The sequence below is a fragment of the Oenanthe melanoleuca genome, chromosome 2 (genome assembly GCF_029582105.1).
Source record: "Oenanthe melanoleuca isolate GR-GAL-2019-014 chromosome 2, OMel1.0, whole genome shotgun sequence".
Classification (NCBI taxonomy): Eukaryota; Metazoa; Chordata; class Aves; order Passeriformes; family Muscicapidae; genus Oenanthe; species Oenanthe melanoleuca.
In genome coordinates, this window is record NC_079335.1 from 66,477,832 (window position 1) to 66,505,629 (window position 27,798).

A 27,798-nucleotide genomic window follows, 5' to 3' on the forward strand; every position below is an offset into this window, starting at 1 on the left:
CATTATCATTATGTTTTTGTTTATATCATGCTTCACTTGTATTTATGCATATCATGACCACTGCAGCCTAATCAAAGATCTGTTTCTTATATGTTCTGGAAGCCCTGAAAATATTTGCATCTTGCATATATTCTACCATTGAGACTCAAATGTGACAGCTGAATGGAATAAGTTAATGTCCTGATCTTAGATGAATATTTAAACCCCTGCACATAGAGAGAGAAAGAAATTATGAAGGAAAAAGGGAACACTAATTGCTATACATACTGAATCTGAGCAAATTCCACATCCTTGAAGCTGTTTCAGAAAAGTAGGAATGCCTGACACCTAAATTGCATGGATAGCATATTTTTCCCAAGTGCTGTTGGCACAGATTCTTGTCACAATATTGTTCAAAGGGAAGACTTGGCATATAGTCAAAATTTATACCCCAAAGTACTAGAAAATTAGGAAAATTAGGAAAAGCCATCTTGATATTAAATTATTTTGTACACATGCAATATGAAAAACTAAATATTTTCATGAACATATGCTTGATGGTTGTGTTCCAGTTGCAGACCAGGTGTGGCACTGCTTTCTGCACTGACTGCTAACAGCAGCTGAGAGCCCTGCTCTTAATATTTCATCTTGGTGTTTATGAGGAATAGAAGTATTTCTTCTATGCCAGGATTGCAAGAACATCATAGAACTGATATGCATACTTAGGCAAACCACAGAGGTGCCAGCACTTGTATAAATATACAGTGACAATCTGGATGTGTTTGCACAGCAGCCACCAATGCTTCAGGGAAAAGGAAGAAATGCATACACACACACACACACACACACACACACATGGTCACACATCCACATATATTTTATAAATATATAATCTTTTTATTCCAGATAGGTTAAATTAAATTATTTCTAGATTAATTTCTGGTGAAAATTATTTCTAGGTTTATTGCAGTCTGTTTTGCTTTTTTCTCTTTTTAATCTTTGGTAGACTTTAAAAAGAGAAGATTGAGAAAAATAATTTTGATAATTTTGCATTTTATGAACTTGCATGATAAAACAAATGAAAAAGCATTTTCAACAACTTGCTTTCTAAAATACAGGCCCAGCTGCAATTGTGGTTATTTCATGCTACTGGGATAAAATAGAAATAAGAAAATATTAATTCTGATGATACATGCTAGATGAAAACAAAATGATGATAGAAAGCGCGATGAACTAGGTGTGTATCATATTATGCCCATCTGCATAGAAATCTTAGGTTCTTTGCATTTAAAAATATATGCACAAATAATTTACCTAATTCACTGTTTAGCTAGTTGCTTTAGAAGTGTAATATTTAGGTAGCACAAATTTCCTTATTTGCCTTGCATTTTTTGTTTTATTTTACTATCTGGTTTAGGGATTTTGTGTCTGCTTGGCCATTGGAAGATACTACACTTTAAAAATTAATTGTAATCTTGTAAAAACCATAGGAATATTTGTGCTCCTGTAAGTAGCTGAACTACACTTAGGGCTTAAATATGGTGAATACCTTCCCTGGCCCAGCTTGAGGTAAATTCCTCTTGCTTTGTTGTTGATTGCCTGGGAAAAGAAATAGATCCCTACCTGGCTACAGCCCCCTTTCAGGTGGGTGTAGAGAGAGATGAGATTGTTCCTGGCCCTCTTTTTCTCCAGGTTAAACAATCTCAGTTCCCACAACTGCTTGTTATAGGACTTGTGCTCCAGAGCTTTCACCATCTCCATTGCCCTTCTCTGGACTTGCTCCAGCCCTTCTCATAGTTGAGGGACAAAAAATAAGCACAGGATTTGAGATTTGAGGTGTTTTGTGTCCCAATTGGATGAGATCCTCTGACCTTAACCAAATAGCATGGGGTTGCTCCGTGGTCTGTTGGAGTTTTCTCTTATCATTTTTAGCCATGCAGACTTATTTTAATTTGGATGCATTCCAGGGAGGCAATTAAAGTACTGCATAACTTTTGGTGTATTTTAATTTGTTCTTCAAAGCAGCACCTACTGATGTGGACTAATCAGCTTTTATGTGCCAGTGAAAGCACAGAACACGATGACAGATGGTAAGCCAGAAAAATTCATGTAGCTAAATACCCACTGTCATTGTTAGCCTAGAGAATGACAACTTTGGTGTCATTTTGTACAGGATATGAAAGTTTTCCTTTAGCTATAGCTAAGTGCTCAAGACTTACAAGACTGCCTGTAGCATGGTGTATTTGAACATGAAACATCCAAATGACATATCAGTGAGGCTCTGATGAGTGCCACAAGTTCAGTTAGGCACAAAGTTTGTGGCAATGTCACTATGAAGATCTAATTTCTTGATCAGTGCATCTGGCTTTCCTTACCCTCTCAAAATGTCTATTATTAACAATTTATTCACATTAAACTTGTGGGGAGATATTTCAGGTGTCAAATGACAGTGTAGGGGGAAGAGAGTCAAGCAAGTTCTACTGATATTTCTGCTCAATATTTTGAGGGACCTACAAAAGGCATAAAGCATTTTATTTGAACTAGGAAATATGTGCCTAAGAATACTTTAAAGAAATTGAGCTCTTGATATCAGGAATAAAAAAAGGAGGAATGCACTTCAAATTAATATTCCTCCACAAAACCAGAATTTAATGCAACTGCACAGGTTTTAAACTAAGATCTCTGTAGTACAAAGCAAATTCTACTGTAAGAATTAAAATAACTGAAATTTTATTTTTAAAATACTGCTTCTTTTATTGTGATATTTTAATTGTATTTTAGTTTATGCATTATATAACTTATCATGTCAGCAATAGGGAAACCCTGACTTGTCAATATTTACTAGAAGGGAAGTATTAAGATTTAGGGTAGAAGGGTAGGAAAGAGGAGGGTGTTATGATTCCAAAACAAAGCCAGTCTGAATACCCATCTTTCACTCAAATTACCAGTCATATTCCAGACATGTGGTTCCTAAACAAGCAATAATGTTTGGTGCACTGAAATTGATAACAGTTTTTGGTAATTTGTGGTAAAGTTTATTTTGGGGTGAGGTTTCTTATCTTGCATAAATAAAATTTTATAGGGCATTGTAGAGAACTCCTTATCTCCGCTGAATGTGTTTAGATTCTTTTATTATTAGTGAATATTTGATGTCTTTGGTGTTTTCTGACCAAATCTTTCTCTCAGATACTGTTTGTCCAAATGCTTTCTTGTCTCAACCCACAAGAGACAAAAGGTTTTTCAAAGAAATCACACATATATGAAAGGCAGTTAAATAAATGAATGGCTTGCCATTGTTACGAGCTGAGAAATTTTCAATGAAAAATATTTGTATGTATCCTAATATCTTTTAAAGCCCAAAAAACTTTAGGCCAAAATTGGTACATGAATTATTAACCCCATTTTGAGTTAAACAGAATTCAGGCAACAGATTAATCTTTCCTCGTTTTTCTGAGCAGCTGGTGAAAATACAAACAAGAACAACATCAGCTAAAGTCCCCTCCATAAATCCCAAATGGTTCTCTGATTTTCATATTGACTGATTTTTGTACAGCAGTCTAGGGGAAATATACTTTATTTATGCTACTTAACTGTAGAATTTACTCCACATGAGAAAAAAGGAACAGAAAAGGGGAAATTTGCAGATTTTCCTTATAAGCTGTGCTCTTCCAGCTTAAGTTTCCACAATAAGGTGTCTCTCATTTTCATATATAGAATATCTTCATGCATTCTTCATGGAGATATTCTTGACTTTTCTTTAAATATGGCTTGGATTGTCTCATCACAGGGCTCATACTGCTCAGATGGCAATCCTGTATTTACCAATTTGATATCAGAAAGTTTCCTAACTGGAATATTTCCATCATTTGTGTGTTGACCTAAGAACAGCTGACTTATTCCTCATCACCTAGTTTGCACTCTTCCTGTTTACTAAATTCCAGCTGACTGTTGTACTTCTGCACATTCAGCTATATCTGAAAAAATACACAGCAGCTCTAATTCTCACATTTAGGACTGGATGCCTATATTGCCCCATTCCCCTGACACTACTGGATTGCCACAGCACTTTTTATGCTTTGCTTAATGCGTGTTTTGTTTGTTTTTAAATATGTGCAATCATCTGGAGGGTTCTTTTTTACAGTTCACAGTAGAGTTCACACGCAGTTCACACACACAAACTCAGTGTAGCCAATCAACAGTAAAAAGAGAAAAGCTACAAGGTAACTGCAAAGTAAATATAACAAGAAATTCCAAAATATTTCAAACAGATTGTCTGAATGTATGAAAAGATGGCTCCTCTTTCCTGCCCAATGCAGTGTTTCTGATAGACCTGTAATACATCACAGAATGAAGAGGGAGAAGACAATGTTTCATATATTCAGACAATCTGAAGATTTGTACAAATGTAATACTTAGAAATTGTATTCTATCCCTATAAGGGTCTTCACATTTTCCTGATAAAATGATCAAAGGGTCCCAAATAATGCCTTGCTTTTACTAGAAGGACCATTTTTTTCTCCAAAACTGCAAGGCTTGCGTGAAGGAAGATGTTACAGAAATCCCAGCAAAAGAGGAGGAATCTCTGATGAGCAGAGCTGGAGGGAGAGGAAATAGAGAAGCAATACAGGCTGTGTGCTGAAATGAAGACTAATTTGATATTTTAAACAAGATCTAAAGCTGAACACCTTTTTCACATGTTCAGTCTGCTGTCATACTTAACAGAATATTGCTTTCTGAGAAAGATCACATCTGAGTTTGCAGATTGACAGACCCTTTCCTTGGAATAACCAGTTCATTTCAGCTGCCAGCCCAGGAACAGTGTCAATAATTTCTTAGAGAAGATCAGTAACAACATCTAGATGAGGATGTTTGACCCTAATGAGTCTGGGGTTTTATTACATGAGATTATTTTACTAATTATTCTTGCTTCTCAGCAAGATTTTAGATTGTGTGTCAGTTCACTGAATCCACATGCCTCATCCTCGCTTCTGCTGTTCTCCCACATCATTTATTTAACTTTACCTCCTTCTGATCTTAGATTCTTCTGCACGATACAGAATTCCTGACCATCAACCCAACTCCAACTTCTGTTTTGTTTTGATTTTGCAGCTAGAACAGCTAACTTTTTTCTTTCATTTCAAACAGTGCAATTGTAAACTAATTTTACCATCCATGTTTCTTCCTCTGAATTAGTTCCTACAGTCATATAACATAAACTACATCTCTGACTTCAGAGAGCTTTATAATGTGTTAATCATTCCCAGACTTGAAAATTGCAACAAGATTTAAACAAAATCGTTGTTTCTTGAAAACAACCTAAGTTTTTATAAAACAAATATCCCTTGTTTTCCTTGCAAAATATTTTGGAATGACATGACAATAAGAAGCAATGAGCATATCAAAATATTACCAGGTATTATATGTATAAGAAATTAATCTATATTATTACTATAAAAATTAACTAGCAGTGGTATGCCAGTTTGGAGGGTTAATCAAAGACTTGTTTTTGAAGTTAGTCATAAGACTGGAGAAAAATGTTTCTCCTTCATTCTGATGGTAGTCACTTTCTGGATAATTCTAAATCCTCTTTGCTCAAGGCTGGCCTTTAAAAGCCACATGTCACAATAACATCATCCTGGGCCCTATTTCCCTGCTATTGCATGCCAACAGAAAACATTTTTTATGAAAGTACAAGAACAATGTCAAAATATCGTTGCCCTTGTGTTTACTGAGAATTCAGTTTTCCCTCTGCTTTGGAAAGAATAAGGGAGGAGTGACCATATCTAAGGAATATCAGAAACACCAGACATAAGAATTTTTCTCAAGGACCACTTTTTTAATAACAAGTTGGATTTTGTGTTGAACATGTGGATACCATTTTCCTTAAAAACAAAAAGGTGTCAGGAAGTTTCCTATCCATATATAGAAACAGTTGACATTAGTTTTATTCACTGGATCTTTCCCAACATGTTTGCTACAGTCCAGAAAAAGATATATTATCAACCACTAGCAGTCTGGCTTTTAAAGAAAGGCAATAAATATACAGCCTTTTGAGGAAATAAAAATGTTTTCCTCTTTATCATCCAAAAATAACAACTCAAATTGAAGACATGAGGGCACTTGACCTGAACCTTTTTTGTTCCTGATGACTTTAGGTTTTTACAGGTTACTTAATCTGCTACAACCGGAAAAATCAATATCTTCATATTTTACCTTAGCTACCCAGTGCTTGCCTCTATATATCTTCCTGTCAGATAGAAGGCTGTGAAGGTGATAAAGAATCTTGAGCTGGGATTAGTACATTTCACAATGTAGATGTGTGATAAAAAAAATGTCACAATAGTTCAATCAGTCTCCTGCAGAGAAGTAAACTGCATTTAATTTTGGATTTGTCAAGATCTTGATCTTGACCAGTGTAGTGGGAAAACCTAGCCCATTTTCACATTTTTGTACTTGAATAAAGAAAGATGACAAAAATAAGAAGACAGTGTTTACTGAACTTCATCACAGCTACTTTTATTTTAGATAAGTGAGCAGAAATTCAAAAGTAATGAAAAAATAATGATCACAATATGTGAACTGACTAGTAAGATTGTATAGGTTTCCTGCATCTTTCCCTCTATTCTGCTGTATTACAAAGGCAGCAGCAAGGGACAGTAAAGACAAAATATGCCAACACATCTTCTGAGACTACTCTGTGCAATTTATTAAGCTGTATTTTTATCCATGTCTGGTAAACTAACAATAATTTGTGTTACATTGTGAAATTATTAGTATTGTTTTTCAGGAAATAGATGTGTTTGCCACAAACTCAGGATCAATAAAATGAGATCTAAATGTTTAAACTTACTTAATCTCAAAAATCTATCAGTTGAAAGGGATGAGGGAACTCATGTCCAATGCTAGTACGTAAAAAATATTTGATATAATTATCTGAAGAATATAATGGAATAGATTAATACAGATGTATAATTATAGCTACGTTGCTGCAAAGTGTTTTAAGGGCTATAAAAAGCTACTAATTCTTTATAGAGATAACTATTTAACTCAGCAATACTTGAGGTAGAGGTTTCATATCCAAATTATTTGCTTATGTCTTACGTTGCTAGTTTAAATAGAATATGCCAATAGGAATGTTATGTCCCAAAAGTATTTTCCTGCTAAAGAACTTTTTTCTTATTCTCATCACTGCAGTAAAGCTTTTCTTATTTTGAGTAGTGATCAGCAATCTTATCCAAACCATTCATCATTAAATGTGAGAGCATTTTCATATCTCCACTATGCCTTTCTCAGCCTCTGTGATTTAGTAAATACAGATCTCTTAGTAAATTAAGCACCTCTGAATAGTCAGTTTCAGTCATAGGAATCACCATTTCTTTGTGGATATGTAAATCATGTACCCAGCTCTCACAGTTAGAAGCCTGAAGTAAAGGCCAGATGTAATGCAGTATTTGAGATATTCATGCTTGGTTGTCTTAAGCTCAGTAATTCATTGAAAGATTTGTTAATGTTCATCCCTTCTAAAAGCTGGTCATTTTATTTATTTCCTGACTAGTAATTTTATTTGCAATAGATTTAGGTGGATTTTAGTTGAACAAACACACCACCCTTGGTTACTCATACCAGCTGGCTTAAAGGTGACACACGACTTGTGACATTCTCATCAGGCTTCACATTGACTGAAACTGCCTACAGCTGTAAATTTAAATATGTAAATATAGAGGTACCCATGTAAAAGGCAGTTATTCACAGTGCTAATTTGGTATATAGATGCTGCTGGTTTTCCTTCTCAGGTACCAAAAAAACTAGACTTTCTTTAATTTTCAAAATAGTGAGTATTTAATTTTTTTTAGTGAATATTCCAGGTAAATGATTGACATCTCTCTTTTTCTTGTGTTAATATGCAATGGTTCATAATTAGTTTTCTGAACTTATAAAGCAGTTTCCTGGAAGGAAGGAGAGGGAGAATCTATTTCTTTGCTGCACAACCAGAGATTTATTATTGATAGATGAACTCTATGCATATGTGTCACTTAAAATATCGAGCTCAAATCACCCAGCTCCCATGTATAGTCTCTTTTTCATAAACAGTCAGAAACTGGATCTCAACAGTAGTATTGTATTGCTCATTAGCATAACTAAAAATATTTTGTTCAATCTGGAATACATATACAGACTGACAGTGTATTTCAGGATAAAAGAATGCTTCTTGTATTAATCCTGAAAAAGTGTCTCTTGAGAGGTTTTATTGAATATTAATAACTGCTGATCTCTCAAAAAAATTGTTGGTCTGTATGTTTTTATGTCTGTATTGGTAGAAATCTTTAAAAAGCCTATAAGATTTTAGTGATAAGTTTTAGAGGCAATGGATAATTTTAGTCCTGTGTATCACACAACTATAATTACTAAGTCTAAAGTATTTGTTGTTCAAAACTTATTTTTCAAAAATGTTCAATTATTTACCTTAAATTTCTGATAAATTTTCCATCTCTACCCATTGTATTCAAATATCATGAACTGACTTATTTCTAAATCCCAGAATAAAAATTAGAATCAACTTTGTGCTCAGGCCAAGTGACTAAGAGCTTTGCAGAGACTTCCACAACCTGAAAACCCTGAAACATATTTTAAAAACCATTCAGGTTGTATCATAAAACTGCTTTAACAGCATGTTGCTTTGTTAATACTTTTGCAAGAGATTGTTTTTGTCATCTAATTTTAGATGCAGTTCCACATTATACAGATGTTGCACTTTTGTTTTCCTCTCAAATGCACATTTGAGGGCTTTTTATTTTTAACAGGGTGGTTTTTTTTACCAAAAATGTCTTTTTCCTAGCAAGCCACCAACAGGTATTACTGTGGAAATGCAGTCAAATGAGGTTCCTGCTGTTTTAAAAATATTTTTACAGCCATATGGTGCCTTTTTGTGACTCAATTTTTATAGCTGTTTATTTATATTCCATGTTTATATTTTCATGCATTTAAGTTTTGTCTGTATTTTTATTTCAATTATAAATGATTACCATTTTAATATAAACTAAGGCATAAAATAGTAAAATATTAGCACATTTTATATAATAATCTCAAACTATTATGTAACATTAATGAATGCTATTTTACAGCATTTTTTTTATTTCTGATATAGATAATCCTTATCATTTCAAAGCATTTAGCAGACTGGAAAATAGATTTACAGTAGTAACTTCCCCAGGATTAAACAAAGAGTTACACAACTATTTCCTTGCAAGCAGGAGGAGCACAGCTAGATATATTTCCTCTGGTATTTGAGGGGAGCAATTTATGTCTCATGTGAGTGCAGGCTTGACGAACTGTGGGTAATTTTTCCTACATTCTTTAATGGGTATTTGTAAACCACAGGTGGTTGGTAGACTGCAGCCTGGGATCCATGACTTCAGGGGTTTTTTATGCCACAGGTAGTGGAATAACTGAAGGTTGGAAATTTGAATGCCCTGTCTGTGACACTGGACAGCACTACAGCCATGGAAACAGGTCTGGCTGTGCACCTGTTGAGCAGGTTCATAGAGGGTGCTGAGTTCTGTCCTGTGGTGTGTGTACAACTGGAAATGTGAGCATTTGACAAAAACTGCTCCATGTGTGTCTGCACTGGGGACAGTCGTTCCTTGGGCTGAAAAGAGGGAATTCTGTAAACTGTGCTACCCCTCTTGGACCTCTTGCTCTGAGAACACCCAGACTGCTTATGGAACTTTCACCATGCTCCAGTGAAATTCAACAAAACTACAAGAAAGTATTGTGGTTTATTAGTACAATTACACCTCTCCCTGACTTAGACATCACCATGGGCAACCTTGTAAAGACGCTCCATTGACCAAGTCCTAAATATACTATCACAAAAACTCCAACCCAAAACCACACCACACCCCCCCAAAACCCACAAACAAACAAGTTACATTACAAGTCACTTTTTGGATCTTTTTATTGTGTTTCCTTCTATATGTAAAACTTTTTTATTTGAGATAATCATTATAATGCTTTTTTTTGTTTTGTTTTGTTTATTTGTTTGTTTCAAAGACATTTTAATCAAGGCAGAAGCTAAGTGAGAATTTTTTTTGCAATATCTACTAGAAACACACAATAAATAGAAAATACAAGCACGTGGGTGGAGGGATGGATGGATAGATGGATGGATGGATGGATGGATGGATGGATGGATGGACGGACATTATGATTTTCTTTAGCTCTTATTATGATGGCTGATGCTTGGAAAACTGTAATTATGGAGGACATAATAATTATTTTGATAGGAGGAATTATCTAGTTTCTATTTCCACTATAATATTTCCAAAGATTCATGGTCCAGCATTCTCCTATGAACTGAAATCAAGATCCAACTTACTTCATCTTGGAAATCTAAACACGTGAGATTTTTTTCTATCCATTTTTGCCATTGTTCTGAAAAGAGAAAATTAAAAGTAACAAACGTGTCAATACAGAAAGACTTTAATGTGGATACAGGGTGTTACAAAATATCATCTTGTGTATCAGGAAATTATTGTGATACTGATTCATTCTTTCAGAAATGGATGGTGATGAAAGCAAAAAAAAGGAATTTTCTAATGGCTGTTGGACAGAGAAATAACGCACTGAAATGGAGATGTCTGTCTTCTGATCACCTGCACTTATTGTCTGGCAGAGGTAACCAAGCTGCATGATCACCCTTTGCTTAGTATAGATATACAGCCAGGTGGATATGTATGCTATCTTCCAAAGCTCCTCACTTTACACCCCTTTAAAAAAAAACAACAACAAAAGTTTTGAAGAAGTATCTTTCTTCTTAGTAGTATTTGCATACTAATTCTGACTTCTACACTTTCTTGTAAAAAACAAGCTCGTATGTGTCTTGGTTCTTGATCAAAATCATCTGGAGTAGCTATCAACAGATGGAAAACATATGTAAGGATAATTCTTCTGACAGGTTTTCATCATTACCTCTCTCTTAATTTTTGTAGTTAAGACAATCATAAGCATATTTATCTGTGAGAGATTGCAAGTCAAGTAAAAAGAAGAGGTTTTATGTAAGGCCAAAAGCCAGAAGTTTTCTTGAAAGAGAAGTTGAATTATTTCTGCCTTCTGGTGCTCGGGCAGGGGATGCCTAGGACTGAAAAGATAGATGACTAGACACAGGCGTTGCAATGGACAGAATCCATTATGCAAACCAGGGAGACTTTGCTACAGAAAGTCAAGATTCTTGGCATATTGCCATGAACTCCTTGAGCACAATGACTTGCCAGTGCAGGGAGAGTAGATCTGTGAAAATAAGTTATTTTTTAATGTATGAATCATCAGAATATTCTAATGCTAGTCAAAAGGACTGAATAAATGTTGCACATTTCTTAAATATACAGTGTATATTATATGAATTGCTCAGTGAATTAAATCTGACCAAGCTGCTTCAGGCTTTATATAAATTCTGTTAAAAACATGACTCTCGGATATAATCAATCTAACCTCAGGTACAAAGTACTTCATAGAGGACTCTCATCACCCTAAGCTATCCTTCTAATCAGTGCACTGATCAGTGCACATTGTGAGAGTGATGGCCAGAATTACCTGCAGGACATGCTTTCTTCTCTCCACTGCATCTAGAGAGAGCCAGGCATCTCAATTAAATGCTTACAGTTAGATGGAAGCAACTTCAACCTGAATGTGCCAAAGATTTGTAGATGAGTAATGATGCCCATTGTATACCTGACTCTACATCCTATCCAGACACTTTTTAAGATGAGGACAGGGTAGGTTTCCTGTACCTTTACACAGAGCAAAACTGATGCTCTTTCAGATTTCACATGATAATCTACATTTGCCTGGGAGTCAGTTCATATCATAAATGAAATTCTAAATGATGGAGGCAGATGCTTTTTCAGTTTTCATGGTATGGTTTAGCACTGATTTAAACTGTGTTATGTATGCTTTTGGATTAAGATCTTCACATGACATTTCTTCATTTAATGTTCCTTAAATGTTGCAGATTCAAATTTTTTATTCCAATACTTCCATTTCCTTGAGAGGAGGATTTGTAATCTTCTTCTGCTACCTACTACAGTCTCTTCTACTGTATCAAGTAATTTTTCACTTTGTCTTCAAGATGTCAAAGAACAGTTCAAGCTATGTCTTATTTTTGGAGGGCTTACTCCAATTTGAATAGTTTCTCGAGTACTGTTAGCCAGTTTCTGAGATACTGGCCAAAAGTAAACTGGTTTCTTAATTAATATCTAATTTCAGCACTTTGAGCTCCAGTTCAACTCTAGAATTAGTAATTTGATAAATGGGCTTCAGAATTCTTTCTATTTTGTTTGGAACCATTTAGTCTTTTCTGTATTCTAGTGCTACAACCTAAGTCAAAATGAAACCATGCTCTTACAGTCGTGCAAGTTGTCCCTTTTGTCCCCGTTTTGGAAAAAAAGTGGAGGTAGAGGTTGGTAGTGAGAAGGGAGACAGAGCAATAAACTCTATGGAAGCTGCTCTTAGACTGGATTGCAGATGTATGTTAATTGTTTCAAAAGCTACCTCAAGCATGTTATACTAGAATATAAGTAATTAAGTCCTAACAATTAATGATTCTTAATATATGTGAAAAGAGAGACACACCCTAATGAAATTAGAATGTAATTAGATTCTGAATTGTCATATTTCTTGAAATGACTTGAAAATGTGTGAACTCAAAAGGATTAAGATAAGATGCATCAACAAGTGAAACTGTATTTGACAGTGGTTCTTGTTTCGATATGAAAAATTGTATTGTGGAGGGAAAGAAGAGGAGGGAAAAAATAAGCATAAAGCATTAAAAAATGTTTCCTCCAATTTTATGTTATTTAATAATAAAAATTATACTTTCATCATATATTAATACTATTAATAATATTATTTTTAATATTTATAATGTATTATAACACAATATAACATAATAGAATTACATAGAAGTATATAATACTATAATGCTATTAGTATAATGTATTAATGGAATAAAAGTATATAATAATAAAGAAAATATTAATAACATAAATAAAAATTATGATTAAAAAAAGATAATATTATACTTAATTTTTAAATAAAATTTTAAAGATTTTCCAGACCATCATATTGTTTTCTGAAAAATACCTTCACAATTGAAAAAGACAGTTGAAGTTTTGCAGCAGATAGCAATAAAGATTCTTTACTTTCTTTGTCAACATCACTCAAAGCTTGTTCCCAATCATATAATTGGGTAGTGCCTATGAAATTCTGCTAACCCTTTTTTGCATTACCAAGGGACCATCAGCCCTCAAGACTTATTTAGCTTCATTTTGAAATTTATGTGTTTCCACTTAAATCAATTAGTTGGATTATGTCAAGATTTCCTCATTAGAAAAAAGGCCTTGGAATAATTTCTTTTTAAGCTCCTTTCCTAGATATTGCTTGGATACCTTTTAAAATAACCTTTTAGATTTTAAATAAATAAATAAATAAATAAATAAATAAAATTGGGATAATAAGACCTCTGAAAGTGGTCTTATTTATTCAAAGCAATAATTTAACTCCTGAATTAACTCCTGAATCAGCTTGGGACACCAACAACGAGAATATCATGAAACACACTGGAGAGTGCTGCTGCTACTTGTTTACTTCTCTAGCAACAATGAAAAAGGACTGCTTGAGAAAATAACTGAATTGTTGGCTGTGTAAGAGAAGAAAAGAAAAACTACAATATGTAAAACTAAAAGGGGAATTTCTTAATGTTGGCTTACTGAATTTCAGAAATGTGAGAAAAAAATATGTGAAAGAAAATATTTTTGCAGCATAGCATAATTCGATTCCCCTGCAAATTTCCCTCACAGAGGATTTTTTCCCAGATGGGTTAGTTCACTGTTGTGCTCTGTTGACTCAAATGTCACTTCCATTTGGCCTTCTTTAGACCATATAGTAATTACACAGAGATTTTTAGGAACGTTGGCATATTACAGATGTATCCAAAATATGTAATTGAAACACTTACTAAGATCATAATTTTGTTACAGTAATAATAACATGTTGTATCTATTACTACACAAAATCTGTAATTTTGGACATATTTCTTATGTGTTGTATTGCATAAAAAGTGAAGAAAATGTTGGAATTTATTGAAATAAATATTTTAAGAATATTTCTCTTTGAAAGTATTATTGAAAACTTCACCTTACCAATATATGGGTTTTATCAATCTTTTTATGGCAAAAATAGTAATAAAAAAAATTACCATTTTAAATCCTCTCATGCATATTTTTATTGTCATCATGTGTTTCAATATATCATAAGGCCTGATTTGCAGATGCTGCAGCCTGCTAAAACAAATGCTTTCTGTCTCAGCAAAGCAGTAAAAAAGGTTCTGAGGAGCAATGGGAACTCTACCATGACAAAATGTTCAAGTCAGAAATGCACATGGTCTTTCACAAGAGTGGCTTGACTGCACTGCTATTGAGGATAGCTAAGACATGCATCATCAGTTTCTGTTAAGCTATTAAATCTAGAGGCAGTTGATCTCAGACACTTTGCTGTGGCTACTTTCAGAATTATTCATGGACAGGAGTTTAATTAGTGGTATGTTAAGCTTCCAGGATTGTCTGGGTTCAGGGCAATATCTGTAAACTTCAATGTCAGCCCAGAATGAAATATGTGAGTCATGACTTTCTTCTTCTTTTCTTTCTTTTTTTTCTTAACAGAGACAATGATATAATCTTTCAACTGACAGAGTTTTGGGTTTTGGTAGTGGGGGCTACAGGGATGGCTCTGTGAGAAGCTGCCTGAAGCAGCTCCTGCCCCTCCTTCTGTACTGACCTTGGTGTCTGCAGAATTGTTCCTCTCACACATTATCAACCCCTATTCTCTGTCCCCAGTTACAACTCCACAAAAACTTTGTTACTTCTTTCTTCTTAAATCTGTTATCACAGAGGTGTTGCCACCATTTCCATCTGGACCTGCCCTCACCACTGGCACATCCTTCTTTGTTCCTGACACAGACTGGCTCTGTCAGACAAGGAGAAGCTTCTGGCAATCCAAACCTAATTTAACCTTGGATGAAACAACATTTTCAGCTCTAAGATTTTTTTAAATAATCTATATTTTGCATGAGAAATATGTCATCTATTAATTGAACATGAAGTGCAGCAATGCTTAGGAAATCAATGCAAAGTCTTAATAATGCATTCACAATGTAAACAAAAAACAGAAGAAGGGAAGATAATAAATGTGTGACAAAAGTGCTCAGCTCCAACAATCACTATGATTCTTTCAACTTAATTAGGTTTGTGGGTTTTATTCTATACTTAATGCCCAAATAAGTGCAAATTATAAGGGAAAACTTTAAAATAATTTAAAATATATTCTTTCCTTATGTCTTTTGAAAAGGAAGAATGAAAGAAAGGACATCTGGAAGAACTTTTTTTTCCTCTTAGAGAAACTTGTAACATGGTTAAACACTTGAATTTTGAGAGAAAGCTGCTGGGATAAAGAAAAAATGTCCTGCACTGTGTGAACTGTAGAAAATTAATATGTGTATTCAATGTCTGTCTTTAACACTGCAGCTCTAGACACAGACAAATCTCTTGGCTAGATTTTGCCTAATAAATTCTGCTGTGTTAAGAAAGCCTCAGAAAATAACATGTGCATTTGACCCATACTGAATATTGTTTTTTATTAGCTAGCAGTTAAAGCCCTCAAGGTTTGCTTTGCAGCAGTAGGTCCCTGTATTTGTATTCATAGTCTCATTAGAGTCAAGGCACAATTTAGCTTCAGAAAAGCTGGTGCAATGGGTGATGTTGCACCTTAAATTGTTGTGATTGCATTCTAATATAAACTCACAACAGGGATTAAAGCTTTCATTCTCTAATCAAAGACATTTGACACATCTGGTGCTGATTATTATATCAGCAAATATAATTATATTTTCTTGAAGTTAAGTGAAAAACTGTACCAGAATTACAATTCCACAGTCATAAAAATGTACTTTCCTATTTTCCTAATGGAAGTCATCTTGTATGGGGTAAGAATAGAAGTAAACTACCAATTTATATTTTGAGTTGTTTCTACAAAAAAGATACTCATCCTGTAAAGTCACCTGCTGAGAACCACATAATACAGTGGCAGTACTTACAAAATTATTTCTGAAATGAAAGATTTTACACGTTTGAGAAATATTTCCTTTATTCTCTCAACTTACCAAGACCCAGATACGAAGCAGAATGTGTAATAAAAAATGAAAATTAGATCTATAAAACAATTACAAGTACAAAAACCATAAAACACTGAGTATTGTTAGTTTTGTACAAATAGCTCCATTCTTATCACCTCCATTTCATAAACATTTATTTATTCTGTGAGGAATTCTCTGCTGTGAAGAGGCAACAAATTGGCCAAGATCAGAATAATTGTAATAATTCAATGAGGAATGTGATATATATGGGAATTGTTAAAGTTGGGGAAAAAACAATAAATATATATATATATATATATATATATATATATATATATATATATATATATATCTTGTCAAACCAGAAAAATAAAGAAGTTGTTAAGGTATGTCCACTTTGAAAAAACACAACACTCTTGTTTCCCTCAGATTCCTTCCCAAGACAACAGCTCCCTGTCCTCTCATGACTAAATAAGACAAATTCTGGGCAGCTATTAGAAGGCTCTACTGTTTGAGGACAAATTCCAGTCTAAATAATGTTCTACCACGTATCAGCCACAGAAAATTCTTTGATGTGACAATATAATTTTAAAGATTAATATTATTCAGAGCTTCTGTTTGTACCCACATTCTTGGCTCCGAAGGGTCAGTTGGAGAGCTACAAATAAAAGGCATCTCTCTAAAAAGTGCAACATTAATGTGGTTTAATAAAATGTATCTAGAATGTTATCAAGGAAGCATTCTGAAGAGGTTGTGAAAAGTATGTACCTAATTAGATTAATCTGAACAGTTTAAAAGTATTGTCAAAGGTTCAGGATAGACAGTAACTCAGAGCAGAGAAAGGTAGCATCAAAAAACTGCAGCATGGCTTAAGTGCAAGCAGGAAGTTTGGATCTACTAACAGGATTGGACTGCCAGGCTGGTTTGCTTTTCATTTCCATCCCAAGCCAGTGAGAAGGCAGACGTGGTGTACTGAAGGGACCTACTCAATTTTTAAGGGAGATTCTTTCCACATCAGCAATTCACCCAAGAATATGTTGTAGGGCAGGACTAATATGTTTGCATTTCAGCCCAGGTAGAACTGGCAAATCTAATTTTGCCAAATTTTGGGAGAGTTTGATGTTCTCAAGAGAGAATCAATTCAGAACTCTAATTCAGAAGTATGTTGTTAGAGTTCAAAAAGCAGTCTGATTCATATAAAGTTTACTTTGACTTTGAAATGGCAATAAAGAAAAAGGGAAATTAACTCTTTCTGTAGGAAATGAAGCTCACACTTATCCATAGTTGATCACTCCATTATGGGAAAAGGGATTTTTTTACTCAAGGAAATAAAAGTGCTTGGTTTTGATAACCATTTCATTTGTGCAAAAGGGGAGCACTAGACCATGTACCCTGATCTACTCTGTCCACTTTGTGAAGTAAATGCATCCTCATTGGATGTAATTATGTAAATGTATCAAAGAATAGAAACAGAAGAAAATATCTTTAACTTTACAAGCATGAGAGATCCCAATTTGGACATTCAAGATAAAGGTTTATGAAGCCTAAAAAGCTAAGTGAGTAAGGAAATAATGTGGCATGGCTATATGAGCACCTCAAATAGCTTGCATCAAATGTCCCTAATTTCCAGTGCTAAAGACAGTTACAAGCCAAATATTTTGATGTAGAAGAATTTTTGCTGTTGGGATTTTTTGGCATTGACTTTAAATGTATAATGACTTTATGGCAACAGGTTGGGTTTGTTTTTTTTTTTCTTGATTTAGTAATAGTAAGACTTGTTTGAGCTGTCCAAAGAACTTCTCAACAGTTCTGTTTACTTCACTCTATGAAGATCATGAAATTATAGAACCATAGAATGGTTTGGGCTGGAAGGAACCTTAGAGACTGTCTAATTCCTGCCCTTCAGAATGGGCCAGGACACTTTTCACTAGACCAAATTGCTCAAAGTCCCATCCAACTTGACCTTGAACACTTCTAGGGATAGGACATTCTCAGCTTCTCTGGGCAAAATATTTCAGTGCCCAACCACCCTCACAATAAAGCATTTATTTCTAATATCTAATCTAAGCTTACCCATGTCCATTTTAAAACAATTGCTCCTTGTTCTATCACTACATGTCCTTCATCTCTCTTGTAGGGCCCTCTTCAGACACTGGAAGGCTCCTACAGTGTCTTCCTTGAGCCTTCTCTTCTCCAGGCTGAATAAACTCAAGTTCTCTCAGCTTGCTTTCATAGGAGAGCTGCTCCAGCCCTCTCTGATTATCAACATGGTCCCTATCTCTGTGTGTGTATGGAAACAGAAATATGTGCACAAATAAAAGCTCATAGTTTTTTACTGGAACACAGATGTCATATAAACTGGGAAAGTGTGTTTGTATTATGACAAAGGAAAAAGCTTCAAAGATGATTGATGCCTAAGATAAAGAGAAAATAGTGGAACATGCTGTGAGTAGGCACGATGTATCCTTGCACATAAGTTCATTTGAACAGTAACTACCAGAACAGATTGCAATACCTAAAGAACCCTGAGTACTTCAGTGCTTAATCTTCCTTCACATGTAGCCTTTTACTGTGGTCTGTGCGTGCTGGGTGGTAACTTTAACCTCCAGTAATTGTTTTTCAACCTATGCCACATGTAGGATCCAATACTGGACTTTCTCACAGAGTGCCTTCACTGTTCCTGATTTCTGACTTTATTGTGAGCCATAAAATGTATATTATGCTTCTTCAGAGATGCCAGTCATGTATACATGGGACTTCTTTCAGTAGAAACAACATTTTCATCTCTCCACAAAATATTCTTGCTGTATCTTCCAAATGTGTTGTCTAAATGTGTGAAAGTGCCATTCAACTAAGAAAACCAAAGGAATACATTCCCTTTTTCATAGACTGTCTTGCCAACAGGAAAGTGTGCAGTGTGCATTTTCTGTCCATTACAGATTTCAGATCTTCACTAACCATGCCAGTAAGGATTTCCCTGCATGTTAGACTGCATTAATTATGCAATTTCAGGACATTTCTAGTGCTTTCTATGACATTCATTTGCTTTCCTATCAGAACCTCAGAGGATCAGAACATCTAGAGTAAACTCTGCCTACTGGAATAAAGGTTATGTTGCTATACATAATCCACCTGCGTGCATCTGGGGGCATGTGTCACTATCTCAGTTTGAGAACCGCGTGTATCTCACCCTACCTCAGTGCATATACCTCTCTTTGTCCTCCTGCAGGTGTTATCTACTTAGAGAAATTGTTATCTACTTGGGAAAGTTTGCACTAGGGGTCAAAAAATCATTAAGAGGCAACCCTTACTTTTGTTGGTATACTTTCTGTTGCATATTCATAGTTGCTATTTATTCACTAATTAGAGACCATTTTCAGTTGCTAAAGAATTCTAGAGAACTGCAATACTGCTGATGATGGAATTTGCTGATGCCTTGATCCTTGCTGTTGATGTTTAGTCAATGAAGTCTTATAAGCCTTTCATGCACCAAATGCTGTTCATGCTCTTCAGGTTTCTTATGACATCTTACCATTTAACTGATTTACAGAAAATCATTTCATCAAGCCTTCCACCTGCATGCAGTTAACATCCAATATATCTTGAGTTTTCTGGGTGAGAATGCATCCTTCCACCCCCTTGTTTTTGGAGATCTTTATCATATATCATCATGTAAATTGCTTACTTGCACTAAAAATATGATATAAAATTATATTTCATACTGTTCTATCAGAAAGAAATACTGATATGCAAACTTTTTTTTTTTTTTTTTTTTTTTTTGCTTTGCATCATATCATGAAAGATAAAAGGATGATGTCCTTATTTGCCTTTCTTTACATCCCCCATTTCAACATCAAAACACTAGCCCAAAGGAGCAGGAATAGGAAAAAGTGTGGAAAAGCTTTTAGTTCTTGACACCTTAAAGTGAGAGGATTAAGTGAGATTTCCCTTGCCACCTCATTATCATCACAATCTCTTTTAGAGCCTGTCAGCTGCTTATGATGTACACAGGTTGTCCAACCTGGAGCCAGTCCTTATCTTCTAACATAGCATTAGTTTTAATTTTATCAGATGTTTGGGATTTCAGATCTCTCTTTGATCTCTAAAACAACCTTTTTTTGAAGAGGTGATAGAACTAATGAATTGCAAATCACTTTTCACAGTTCTAAGATTTTAGTACAGGTATTAGGAAGGATAACACAATACTCCACAGGAAGTTGAAGCTTTTTGAAAAACACTGTGAAGTTCTTATTAAGAATAATGTTCCTAGAGAAGACCTTATTGTCTGGAAAACTATTGGTTGCATTAAGATGCACTTGAAATGTATGAAAATAATTATTTCTAACATTGCAATGTTTCTTTACAGTGTTTCTGTGCAATGAATGTGTACTTATAGGCCATAAGGACACTGTAGGACCTTGTCCCTTAGGGCTCCCTAATCCTGCCCATGGCCCAGGATCTTATTTCATCCCTCTCAGGACATGAGCTCTTGCCTCAGTGACACCACAGCAGGGTTTCCAGCTCCCCATAGCTTTGACCTTCCTGGGATGGGAGCCCCCTGAGCCAGGACCTCTTGTGGGTCCCCATCCCAGCCTACCCTGACTGGTTCCCATCCCAGGGACCTGCTCAGTGCCCTGGGGCTGGGGCTGCCCCAGTGCCCCTTACTGCCTCCTCCTGTCCAGGCTGGTGTGTTGGTACCTGGCCCTGACCACATATTTTAATTGGCTTTAAAATTCTTCACTCAGCCAACTTTTTAGATGAGCAGCCGAAAGGGTTTTAAGAGAAGAATAAAAAACCAGAGGTAACATGTTCAAGGAGACTGAAGAAAATATTTTTAATTCTACTATTGTTATCAGACCTACAAAAACATCTTGGAAATATGAATACTGAAATCTGTGTTTTAGATGGAAGGGGATATTCTGCAACACAGATGAAGATCTCTGCAGAGATCTTCTGTAAGGAAATGAGCTGTTCTGTCATACAGCACATTTTTTACACACTAACACACTTTACTGATTCATTACTTACTGTCTCCACAGACTGCTTTCTGAATTAGCTCTTCTTTGCAGAGCTTCTCCAGTTCATTTACGCTTTTTCCTCAGTTACTTGAACATAATTTTTAAAGCTCAGACTGATAATATTGATATTTGTCTTAATGAAGCTTAAAGCAATCCCAGAGTATTTATTTTTATTTAGGGAATGGTAATGCTTTCATATCTTCATTGTTACCTTAAATAAAATTTCAGTTTTCCAAATAAAACACAGAACAATACCAGGACAAATTGGACTTTTCCTTGTTCTGGTGTCCAATATTTTGACTTGATTTTATATTCAGAAGTTTGCACCAGATATTTTATTAACCCGAAGATTCAGTCTCTTGTATTTCTGTTTCCAGTGTTATATTCTAGATCAGGCTAAGCAATGTTATGATTAATCTTTATAAAGCAATTTATTTTTTGTAATCACTTTTGGCTTTCAGTTTTCACTATTCTTTTCTCAGAAAAAAAGAGAGAAGGAGGTGTTGAGTACATAACCCTGTCATTAAATCTACAGAGAAAAAAATGATAAAATAATCTTAGAGCCCACCAAAAACAATAGAGACACAATTTTATTTTTTTTTTTTTGAGGTCCACGACTGTAATAATGTTTTCCTGTCACCTGAAATGCATTTAGAATCCCAGCCACAGGTCCCCAGATAGCATCTCATTCTTGCAGATCAAACATTGTGGTGTTCGGACCAAACTAAATAAAGGTGTACGTCTGGTTAAGGTGAAGCACATCTGACTGTGCAGACTCAGCCCCTTAATCTCCCTACCATCTCTTGTGTCCCTTGGGCATCAACTCTCAGGCAGGGCTCAAAGGGGGCCTGTGCTGAGTTTTTTTCCACCAACCTGTCTGCTATAATTTGCTTCTTCTAAGGACTCCACATCTCTCAGCAGCAGTGGGGAAATGTAGGAAATAGAAACAGGAGGCTTCATGAGTGGATTGCTCAACTCCATCATCACAATGAGTGCTTTACAAATGCACTTAGCATTTCAGTGGTGCTGCACAGAGACAGAGAACAGATCAAGGTCTACAAATATCTGATGAGCTCATATGAGGCTGCTCATCATAGAAGGTCATGCTGTTCCTCAGCAATCCCATAGCCACTGAGATTTTGACTCTGCCCAATTCAGAGGAGTAAAAAATAACTCTTCAAACACTCTGATTTGAGTTACAAGAGCAAAACCAGAAGAGATAGACAGCTCCACAACTGGCACCAGTCTAGAAAAACAGGAAAAAATCTAATAGGTAAGCACTGCTCCCCCAGAGAACACTGCCTCCTCTACATTGATAATGACAAGTCCTGTCCAGCAGTCATCATGTTTCCCCTCACTGCAGAGATGTCATGGTCATAGTAGTGAACAGCATCTGTTTAACTTTCTGTTTCCTCCATTGTGTGCTGTTTCTTATAGAAAAACAGGTCGAGTGCACTGCTGTAACGAGACAGATACTATTTCTCCCATTGGAACCACCAAGCATGCAAAGGGAGAACATTACAGGGATGATCTTGAGGACATACATTCCTGTTATCATGGGACCAGAGGGATTTTGTGGGTTTGCCAGAAAGCCATTAAGTATACTGAAATTGCTCCAGGAAGCAAATGCATACCTTCACTGACACAGGGAATTGATTATATAATATTCTTATATCATTCCAAGTGACAATTTTAACTTCTCTTTTTAAAAAGTTATATATTCTATTTATATTTCAATCACCCTGGTCTCTTTTAAGTTTAAAGGCCTCTTACTCTTTTGGAGTGTTTCTTGCATTAAAAGTACTAGAAACATCTCTTCAATGCTTTGCTGACGTAAAATGCTGTCCAAGTTATCAAAGCAAAAGAGGAGCTGTAACCCCAGTGCAAGACTACTGTGAATGAACCCCATTGACTTTTTGGCTGTTTTCTGTGAAATGCTGCTGTTCCACTAGATCAGAACAATAATTCTTGGCACACCCTTCTCAACACATCTTTCTCAGAGATTTTTGTGGGCACAAAGAAACTTTAAAAAATTTCAATTTTGCACCATTTCTTCTTTCTGCTGTTTTTATTATTGTAATAAGTTCATTGTTTCCTCCTAATATTGCCCACCAGACTTCTGTTTGACCATCCATGTCACAATTGTGGAGCAGTCCCAATCCCACAGGGACTCTTCACTTTCACTAATGTCTGCAATTTCCTCCTGGACCTTTGAGAGTAGTAGATTTTAAGAGAGGTATATATTTTGGAGATTGCAAAAGTATAACAGGCTTTCCAGAAGATATCCCAGAGGATCCCAGACAGCAGGATTCTGCTATTAACTTTTGAGATTTCCAGAGATGTGATGTCTTAGAGAAGTCTGACTGAAGAGCTCATTTTCAAGTGTTTGGAAGGACTTATCAGAAATGAGGAATGAGAGTGAAAGGAAATTATTGCAGTGTTTTGTGAAGAGAAGAGAGGAAATGATTCAGAGGTATTATCCAGGAGGCAGAAGATGCATCTAGGGGAGTGTGTATGTGGAGGAGGACAGGTGGGACAGATTGTATTCTGTATCCAGGCAATTTTCAACAGCAGTTGCAAGAATAGAGTTAGCTGTTGGATTTTTTTTAAGCTGAGGTATTGTATGTTTGGTACATGTTTTTGCTGCCTGGAACAGACCCTGGAAACTTGTTAAGAGTATTGATGGATCCTACACTGGTGTCACAGATGGCCAAATTCATAGGATAGACCTGTCACCCCACAATGAACAGTCCCATTTGCTACTCACAGCCTTCTACATATTCCCTCTTTTCAGATGAATTCATGTGTGGTCCAGGTCTCTACTTATTGCTCTTTTGGGAAAACCTTGACTGTTGCTGTTCAATTGCAGATGATCTTCTTGAAGAAGGGTCTGGTTTGTGTGGACTGGCTGCCCATGTATGGAGGACCTTTGCTCTGGGTCTTCCAGAGACATATTTACATGTTTTCATGGCTTCCACATCAACAAAGGCACGCAAAAAAAAAATTATATTTTAAAGTTTCAGATTTGGGACAATGTTTCTTGCTTCTGGCTTCATCTGGAAGCTGAAGAAATATCAGAAGAATGTGGTTTTTACAGTGTATGCATGCCCCCAGCACCCCCAGTGACTAAGGTTGGCTCTCAAGATACTGGTTTCCAGTCTTCCCTCTTTCCCCTATGTTCATGGCTCCTCTCTGATCTCTATTCTATGTTCCAGCTTTCTCCTGTATTTTCATAGTTGCAGGAGAAATGTCCCCACACCCCATCCTGATCAGCAAGCTTCATCCTGACACCTGTTATTCTCTTAAGAGATACTGAAAAACAATCAGCTCTCTCAAGGACAAAGGCAAGTGACAAGGGGATGAAAGTTTTTATACAGGCCGTTTAAATTCTGCTCTATTTGTCTCAGGTTGGGCTTTACCAAGTGGGAATAGGTTTGGCTGCCTAGATTTATTTCATCAAGGAGCTGGGCTTGAGACTTGGTTCTGATACAGGATTTAAACACAGTTTTGATGAAGTTTCAGAGGGTAAAGATCTATGCATCTGTGGGAGAAATATCTTAAACAACTTATCCAGCACAGATTCTGATGAGATGACTAAAGAAAGAGAACCGAGCTCCTAATTTACCTGCCTGGACAAGTAACTTAGGCAAATGAAGGTGAAATGTACTATTTAAAGTAATATTGGACTGATTAGGTCAAATAATTAATTATAACTAGATGATATAGTCTCCTAAGACATGGGAACCATTTTCTCCGATTGGTACAGGGTCTCTTGGTAATTAATAAAAAGTTATGTTTGCCAGAAAATATATGGCACAGCTGAAGGATTTTTTTCCTGAGACTCTGAAAAGGTCTGACCTCCATGCCTTCCACATATGGAAAAAATGAAAAGCCAACTAACTTGTAATCCAAACAGAAAGATAAAAATAGAGTCTTCTTTTAGGCTGGATCCCTAAATTACAACCAAAGTGTGGTTACCTTTGAATAAATAAATGAATAAATAAATAAATGGAATAAAAGAGACACAAACAAGCAGCTAGACTTACAGTATTAAGCAGCTTTTTATTTTCTTTAGGTTTCCTTAGTGTAACCAAACTAGTTAAATAATTTCACTACAGGGAATTGTCTTATTGCTGAACCGTTACATAATGTTCCTCCTAACTAGTGGATTTGAAATATAAAACTTTGTGTAGTTGAATGGTAAAAGCTCACCCTTCCAGCATAGCTTAGGTATTTGCCAAAATTTCTGTGAACCTCATTTTACACTCAAAAGTTTTACAAAATTCTTTTGTTTCTTTATTTCCAACCATTTGTTTACTTATCCACTATTTTGCCAATTTTTACAAATGTGTTTTGCAGTTATTCATTAATGGCCAGTGATTTAAATACCTGTAGATATCTGTTTCTTACCTTTAAGAGAATGATTTGCTGAAAGAAAGGAATATCTTATCTAACCAGCTGACAAATTTTATTTTTTTTATTCAATGTCACGGTGTGACTTGAGTTTGCCAACCTTAATATATTTAATTTCTTTTAGAGACGGGACCCAGGAGTAGAGACAAGGCAGGCTTAAAACTTAGAAAGGTACAATAAGAAATTTATTAATAACACAAAAAAAAAAATATATTCAGAATAAGATCCCTAGATTGTTTCCTCCTCCCCTTCATTCAACATTTCTTATCAACAAGCATACAGAGAGCAATTCAGTCAGTGATACATTCAAATAATCAGTTCAGTTTACTTAAGAGAGAAAAGTCCCTTTTTGGTTCTGGCTTAGGGGGCGTCTTCACCTTCATAATCCACATCCGCCCAGGAAAAATATTGCAGATTACAACTCCTCCCATTCTTTCACAGTCCTTCCAGAGCTATGCAATGGGTTATGTTACACACATGGGGTAGTACTTTTAAAGTCAGGCTGCTGAAAAAAACAAAAACCAAGATTCTCTTCATCTCCTTCACTATCAAATGTCTCTGTCTTTATTCCAGTCCCAGGACAGAGAGAGCTTCAATTCCCGAGGCAAAAAAGTCTATTAAATGTCTCTGTTCACATTTCAGTCTCAGAACAGAGAGCCCTTATTTCTCCAGGGCAAAAATAAGGTTTTCTTCTCAAGCATCCAAAACCTCCCCAAGTATATTTCACAGTTTAAAGGAATTTTAGTAAAGTCACCATTCCCTTAGCCCACAAAAAGTTTTCAGCTACTTATCAGTTCGCATCTTTTCAATCTCTTCCCACCAGGAACTTTATCTTTATTGCACTGACTTCTGAAGTCTCCAAGCTTTATTCTTTCCCATTCAGGAGAGCTTAGAAAAATCGAGGATCTTATCCAGGCATGAAGAAGTTACGAAACAGCAGGGGCAGCTGGAGGCCTCTTCTCTCAGAACGAGGAGGGAAGGGGGAAGGGAGAGCCTTTGCTGGCTCCCCGATCCCCCTGCTCGGCCATGCCACGTGGAGAGGGGAGGTCCGGGCCATGCGGGGCCATGCGGTCAGGGAGGGGGGGCCGGGACCATGCGGCCAGGCTGGGCCCCCCGCAGAGCCGGGGCCGGGGTCCCAAGCCGGGCCCCCAGCAGAGCCGGGGCACCAGGCCGGACTCCAGGCCGAGCCCAGAGCCGGGCCGCAGCCCCCGGCCCGGGTACCACCACCCCCGGAGACCGTAAGCCGAAAGCTGATCCGCTGTGATTTGTGAAAGCAAAATAACTTTTCATTGGTTTCCCGAGCTGTCCATCACCAAATCAGCTCTCTGATTGGTGGCAGCAGCTCACAGGGGAAGCTCCCAGAGACGGGAGAACCCCTCCCACTTCCCAGCTCCAGGGGGCCTGCTCGGAAGTGAATCCACCCCTCCCCCCAAGCACGTGAAACCAACACATTCAAATACCATTTGTATTGACTGATCTGAATCTTACTTTCTGTTGGGGTTCACTGCTTTACCCAGAGAGGTGAGATTGTCATTTGTCAAGCATGAGACAGCAATTTAAACCTTTGAACAAATTACTCAACATCCAACATCATCACTCGTTTGGCGATGATCCAAATCACATCTCAGTTTATTTTAGATAGAAAGCTTGTGTAAGTATTTGCTTTCTTAAAAGATAGATGTAGTATTTGAAGTCCGTCAGCTGATGATGCTTGAATATGACTGTGTGCTATGCTACCAAATGACAAATATGCACTTCACATACAATTTTTCTGATAGTCTGTAACAAAACAACTTACATTTTGGTGAACTCGAAAAATTGCATTGGAAAAGATCTTGTCATTGAAGTGACATTCAGGTCTGTCACATGACTTCAAAGGCAAGTCAAACTGGAGGATATATTTGACTGTACAGTAAGGAAAAACAGGTGTGGTAAAATAAACAAACCTTGTCACATTACATTTTCCACGAATAAATCACAATAATGTGGACTTGTCTTTCCTGTTCTCACAGCCAGGAAAATGTTCACTTAGAGATGTAGTCATAAACAGTGAATGCATAAATAAATATACAAATGCATAAACATTTTCTTTTTGATCTGTGTAAGATCAAGGAGGATTTTCCACACCTACTTTAGTCTCTTTCACTGTTAATAAAGCTCACTCTGGCTCGGTGGAAAGAATAAATATTAAGGATATGATTTCAG